Genomic DNA, 6,701 nt, shown 5'->3' with positions numbered 1-6,701 from the left:
TTAACCAGCCGTGTGGTTTGGGGCAAGTTGCTTAGCCTCTGGGTCTCAACTACTCCATCTGTAGCTAAACTTTGCAAGTTTGACAGGAGGAAAGCGCTTAGCACAGACAATAAATGTTTCCTAGTGTACTGTCCACAGGCAAGGCAATACAATACAGGCTCAGTTGTTGCAGTGTCACAGCCGTGACCCCTTCACCGGAACCTCGTCGGACACTGGGACCCACATTCTAGACGACTAAACCCAGGTGGCCTCATTAGCTCCGCTTATGCTCGCTCAATCCCACAAGGTAGGCTTTAAGGTTCCCACTTCTCAGCTGGGGGCACTATAAGGCTCGGGAGGTGAAGGAGTTTGCCCAAGTGCCCTGCCGGCAGGGCAGCGCGGGTGTCCTGACGACCAGGCAGGGAGTCAGCCCTCGCAGGGCCTGATCTCGGGTACCAACTTTTCTCTGCAGCCCCTGACAGGCAGGCGACCCCCGACGGGCGCTTCTCGGCTGAGTCCTCGGCCTTGACCGAGCCAGCCCCGGGGACTCTCTTGTCCTCACAGCGATGACCCGACGGCTTCCTTCGGAACTCGGACCTCTCTGCTCCAACTGGCGTCCACCGACAGCTCGGTTCGCAGGCGCCCAATTCCCCTCGGTTCTGTCTTTTCGCGAGAGCTTGTACCAACCAGGAGCCCGGCCACACACAGCCCAGTTTCCGCTCCTGCGCGCAGAAGCTGTCAGGAGGAAGCGGGGAGATAGCCCCGCGCCGGTACGTGTACCCGCGCGGAAAAGGCGGGGCATGCAAATTACAGCGGCGCGTTAGCCGCCGTGCCAAGCGGATATAAAAATTCACTTAAAAACGTAGAAAATAAAAAAAAACCTGCACAGGGTCTAATGTGTTCTATGTATGTGTCAAGATACTCGGGAGGTGAGATCTCGATTGCTACCGACCTGGCTCACCGTGAGTTAAATATGGGTGACAGGAGAAGGGTGGCGGGCGAGGGACAAGCGGCAGGCATCGCTTCTCGGCCTTTTGGCTAAGATCAAGTGTAGTATCTGTTCTTATCAGTTTAATATCTGATACGTCCTCTATCCGAGGACAATATATTAAATGGATTTTTGGAGCTGGGAGATGGAATAGGAGCTTGCTCCGTCCACTCCGCGCATCGACCCGGTATTGCAGTACTTCCGGGAACGGTGCACCCCCTTTGGGGGAAAATAAGTCGCTGTGAAAAGTTAGCTTGAACTTTGCGCGGTGGGAACGGGTTTTTTTTTGTCATGGCTGGAAGTGCGCTCGCTTTCTCCGTAGCACTTTTTCGTTTTCTGGGGGCACTCGGATTCGTTTTGGTGCCGGGCAAGATTTTCTCTGATGCCGCCGGCGGTGGTTGGAGGGAGGGAGGAGGCCGTTCTGTACGTGCAGTTGAGTTTGAGCTGTATTTCATGGACAAAATTTTGCGCGGAGGGGAAGTGATCAGATCTCTCGTTTTAAAAAATGTACTAAATTAAAGCAGGTATCATAACAAATAAGAGACTCTTGGCATTCAACCTTACGGTTTAGTAAGGGAGTGACTAATTTTAAGTGCTCTTTATACTGATCACACTTACTAACAAGTATGTTGTCTCTGTCTCCTTTGTAGTATGAGATTCTAAAATTTATAAGGATAAGATTGTTTGCATTATTTATAATAGCCAAGATAGAGACACAACCTAGTGTATGCCAGACACAAATACTGTATGATCTCACATGTAGAATCTAAAAAAACAAACCAAGCTCATAGGTACAGAGAACAGATTGGAATTTGAGGGCTCAGAAGCTATACTGAGGAGAAGACAAGGAAATCCTGTATGCAAGTTAAATAGTTTGAGCTTCATTGGAGACAATTCAGGAGAGTGGGATTAGAGGTGTGATTCAAGATGGCTGATCTGTAAATAATGTGTAGCATGTATGTTTGGGGATACAGAAGCCTGAGTCAACAGCAATATTTCAGGCTAGAGATGAAGTCCTGAGCCAGGATTGTGACAGTGAGTCAGTCTCACAGTTGGAAAATGAATGAGGGAGACAGCATAGAGGAAGAATCAGCAGTGCCTGGCAGGTCTCTCTGGAAGCCAGGGACCTAGAGAGTGTCAGACGAAGTGGAGATTTCTAACTCGTGACTCAAATAGCAGTTCCTACCTACAACAGGAACAGGGAAGGCATGGATGGGGAAGAGTCACTTAAATGATAGCTTCAGTGGTGGACACTTCCTTTTTTGTCTCTACTGGCGATGGTGGTACTAGGCAGTGCCCTCCCTATGTCCTGGGGCACTTGAGGTAGCCCTCTGGAGTAGAGCAGTCAGTCAGGTCTCCGTAGTGGGGTTTGCGCTTCGATCTGAGCTGTTTCCCCTAGTCGTCAATGTGCCGTAGCGGACAAAAGGGGCCCTGAGCTCTCACCATACAGGTGGTGAAATTAAAAATAGCAAAAAGAATCAAGAGGGCAAATGCAGGAACATAGGGAGGGATTCCCATTCGACGGTTATGGGGGTGAATGAACAAACACCCTACACTGGAGAGATGACATCAGCAGCAACTTATTAGTCAGGTATTGTAGGGTAGATGTTGAGGAAAATTCGCCTTCATTGGTTGATGTGAGCTTTTGTGTATTAGCTTTTATCTGTTCCTACATGTGAGGTGATTTCTGTGCTGTGATCAGGGGTTGAGTAAATTCCCCCTTTGGTCTCATTCTATCGAGGAGGGGAGACATGAGATGGGGATACTTTTCTGTTTGGTCTCATTCTCCCAAGCAGGGGAGATGTGAGATGAAGCTACTGTTCTGTCTGTGCTTGTGAGGTGATAGTTAGTTTAGGGTTAAAAAAAATTCTATGATCAGGTTGAGAGAATTCCCCCTTTGGTCTCATCCTCCCGAGTAGGGGAGATACGAGATGATGTTGCTTTCTGTCTGTTTCGCCCACATCAGCAGATGAAGTGAAGAAGTAGCTAAGTTATATCAGGATGATGTGACAAGCACATTGCCAGGCCTTGTCGCTTATCTGCATGAATCGGCCCTTCGACCAGATGGGCAGCATGCATATCAGTAACTGCCAGACCCTCCGGGAATGGCCATTCCCAGAGGGGGAGGTAGGAACAAGAAACTTGGCTCTAAGGTACATCTGAGAAAATATATAAAACACACCTCAGTTGGCAGTGTAATTATTAATTTTTCATCATTTGGCCATTTTTCATTGGTGATTCTTCATCATTCCAACATAAAAAGACTTTCAGCAACATGCAGCTTACACCAGGGGATGTCTGACTTCCAGCCGCGGACCCGCGGACCTGGTGAGGTCTGGCTGATTCCCGACCTCTCCAGTGTTGTTCTCTACGGCTAGCCTTCTTGAGAACTGGTTAACATTTTAGAAGCTTGTATGCAGCTTGCAGCTTGCAACATCAGAAGATGCCCTAACTTCCAGGAACAACAACAACAACAACAACGGCAACAGCAACAACATTCTGGAGAACTTGTTAGCAGTTTGGAAGCTTGTATGCAGCTTGCAGCTTATAGCTAGTAACATCAAGGGACGTCCTCACTTCCAGCAACGACAACCACAGCAACATTCTTGGGAACTAGCAAGCAGCAGTGGGAGATGCCTGAGTTTCTCTGTTACAGACCTGCCCAGGTTTTGATTTGTGACTTTTCCAGTGCTGTTTTTCCTGTGGTTTGGTGAGCTTTTGGCATCTACTGTAATAGTTACTATCCTATAAAACTTATTATTGCTTTTGGATACTCCTTATTGATGTTATTTGTGTACTTAGCCAAGTGATTTTTGATCAATAGTAAACATGCATTGGGTTCTCTTAAACTTACATGTATGTATGCTCCTTTGACATGACATTGTTATTAATGTATATAGTTTAGTCTTCACCACCTTTACTTTCTGTCATTAGCACATTCTATTGTCTTTGTCTTTTGCTATTGTATATTGCTAAGTTGATTAGATATTGCTAATAAATTAATTAGCCCCTCTCTAGTGCGTCCCTCCTCTCTCCCCCCCCCCCCATTCACGTATACTTAGCCACGGCCTGGAGGACATGGTTCACCACGCAGGTCCACACTCGGGTTGCTCTCGGGAACAACACATAAGCAGGAGCTGTGGGCAGCATGCTTTGCCCCTTTTCTGCCCCACTACCTGCCCCAGCCATCTGGAAATCCCTCTTTCCTAATGAGGGAGAAGGCTAGCAGGGCCGGGGTGGGAGAATCCAAGTGAAGCGCCTATATTTGGAAGCTGCCAAGGACACACAGGGCCTCTCCTCTTCCAAGCTGCTTCCCGCCCCCTGCCACCTCTCACGAGGCTGACTTTGAAACCCCACACGGGCACCAGGGAGGGAGGCCTATTCTCACTAGCCCTCTGCCTCCCACCAAGACCTCCCAGCCCCAATCCAGGCCTCCCTCCCCAGTGACCACATCACTAAAAGGCGGGTTTGTCCTAGATCCCTTCGTGTGTCATTCCCTCCCCTCAATTCCATAAACCTAGAGGGGCCCGCGCCTGTTGGAGACCATGTACCCAGAACCCAGAATAGCCTCGGAGGCCAAATATTTGTTGGGGTACTCCCTGGATTCCACCAGCTAGCTAGGCCGGCACTAAACTGTGGGACCCCAATTCACCATAGCGCTCTGACGGATTCTGGGTACAAAATGATACTGCAGGTATAGTTATTGTTTTTGCCAATAAAAAAGAAGACAGAGACAACATACTTGTTAGTAAGTGTGATCAGTATAAAGAGCACTTAAAATTAGTCACTCCCTTACTAAACCGTCAGGTTGAATGCCAAGAGTCTCTTATTTGTTATGATACCTGCTTTAATTTAGTACATTTTTTAAAACGAGAGATCTGATCACTTCCCCTCCGCGCAAAATTTTGTCCATGAAATACAGCTCAAACTCAACTGCACGTACAGAACGGCCTCCTCCCTCCCTCCAACCACCGCCGGCGGCATCAGAGAAAATCTTGCCCGGCACCAAAACGAATCCGAGTGCCCCCAGAAAACGAAAAAGTGCTACGGAGAAAGCGAGCGCACTTCCAGCCATGACAAAAAAAAAACCCGTTCCCACCGCGCAAAGTCCAAGCTAGCTTTTCACAGCGACTTATTTTCCCCCAAAGGGGGTGCACCGTTCCCGGAAGTACTGCAATACCGGGTCGATGCGCGGAGTGGACGGAGCAAGCTCCTATTCCATCTCCCAGCTCCAAAAATCCATTTAATATATTGTCCTCGGATAGAGGACGTATCAGATATTAAACTGATAAGAACAGATACTACACTTGATCTTAGCCAAAAGGCCGAGAAGCGATGCCTGTCACTTGTCCCTCGCCCGTCTCCCTCCTCCTGTCGCGCACATTCTACCTACGGTGAGCCAGGTCACCGGCAGTCGAGGTCTCACTTCCTTTGCTTCTTTGGAAGTACTGTACTATGGGAGCCACTGAGCAGTAGGCCCCGGTACCGATCTGGTTTAGTTTTATTCTCTGTATCTTAAGAGAGAAATTGTATGTCTGTCGTTGCACCCGTCGTTCTCGGGCGAAACGCCATTTCTTGTTTGCATAGCCCGCCCTTTCCCGCCCGAGGAGGCGTGGCTACGGCGGGCGGACTGCCCCCTCCGGACGACGGTGGAACCCCGGGCTGGGGGTGGGGGGGTGTCGAGCTCCTCTTTTGTGCAAACGGAGAGAAAGGACAGAACCGAACGGGATTCGGGCTCGGCGGCCCGAGCGGCCTGTAGGAAGGGGCCGAGACGCAGTCACTAGAAACGCCCAGAGAGACGAGCCTCTTATGTGTCCGAAGAGGGGTTCAGGCTGAGTCAGGGGAGCGCCAGCTCTGGACCCGGGCTGATGGCAGCTGGTGGGGAGGGGTGAGGAGGCGCGTCACACGGGGAGGCCCCGGCAGGGCAGCTGAAGGGGTTCTCTGAGATTCCGGCATCCGCGTCTCTCGGCGCTTCTTCTGTGAGTGAACCAAATCCTGGGCTCCGCGCGTCAAGCTCCCTCCGCCTGCGATGCGGTTTCCCTTCGCCTCTTCCTCACCTATGTGTTTCATCCCACCCGGTGATTCATTTCCAGTCCACCACTCACCACCCGGTGGGGCAATCTTTTATCTCCCCGCACCGAAATCGGAGATCATTGAGGGCCGTCACCCCTCAGTGCTTATGTCTGGAGTCTGGATCCCAGCACGAGCCCAGTGCCCCGCATGTAGTAGGCGCTCAGAAAGAGCCTACTTTGAGTGAATAAACGATACCCTGGTCAGACTGATTCAGAAGCAGCAGTTAGGAGGCTACGGGCCCGGAACCAGGGGTGACGGGGGAGAATCTGGCCAGGGGGAGATCTGGCAGAACACCAGAGAGGAGAGGTGACTGCTGGGGATGCTCTGAGCATCAAGGCCACTCAGTGCGTTAAGCACTCCCCCACCCCACCCCACCCCCACACAAATTTCCCTCTGGGGCAAAGACTGCCTGCCGGCTGCCCAGGCAGCATTTCCCTGTCCCATCCTCATTCCTGACAGAACTTCACTGTAGTTGGGGAGTTTGTATTTCTCTCATTTGAACTCAGAAAAGCTAGAAGGTGTCATGAGTGTAAGTGAAATCGGTCATTTCACCCTACAACACAGAAAGCTGAGCGTAGGTGTTGCCTGAGCCCTTTTCAGTGCCAGCCCTTGGGCTGAGCGCTGCACATGTATTATCTCATTTAACTCACTCGACAGGCCT

General features: G+C 50.4%; 1 long non-coding RNA gene and 2 other non-coding genes across 3 annotated transcripts; 2 read left to right on the top strand and 1 right to left on the bottom strand.

The window, feature by feature from the left end:
- The first annotated feature begins 555 nt into the window (after positions 1–555).
- On the top strand, positions 556–3,980 carry LOC141568904 (uncharacterized). The gene is made up of 2 exons (XR_012492202.2): positions 556–941; positions 3,231–3,980. It is a non-coding gene; the product is annotated as an uncharacterized LOC141568904 (long non-coding RNA).
- On the top strand, positions 998–1,188 carry LOC141569103 (U2 spliceosomal RNA). Its single transcript, XR_012492501.2, has one exon. It is a non-coding gene; the product is annotated as a U2 spliceosomal RNA (small nuclear RNA).
- A 1,133-nt stretch (positions 3,981–5,113) lies between the features above and the next one.
- Positions 5,114–5,304, bottom strand: LOC141569101 (U2 spliceosomal RNA). The gene has a single exon (XR_012492499.1). It is a non-coding gene; the product is annotated as a U2 spliceosomal RNA (small nuclear RNA).
- Between the last annotated feature and the right edge of the window lie 1,397 nt (positions 5,305–6,701).

The sequence above is a fragment of the Rhinolophus sinicus genome, chromosome 12 (genome assembly GCF_057876585.1).
Source record: "Rhinolophus sinicus isolate RSI-liver-muscle chromosome 12, RSI-T2T, whole genome shotgun sequence".
NCBI classification, from domain to species: domain Eukaryota; kingdom Metazoa; phylum Chordata; class Mammalia; order Chiroptera; family Rhinolophidae; genus Rhinolophus; species Rhinolophus sinicus.
This window is presented reverse-complemented; position numbering and strand designations above follow the sequence as displayed.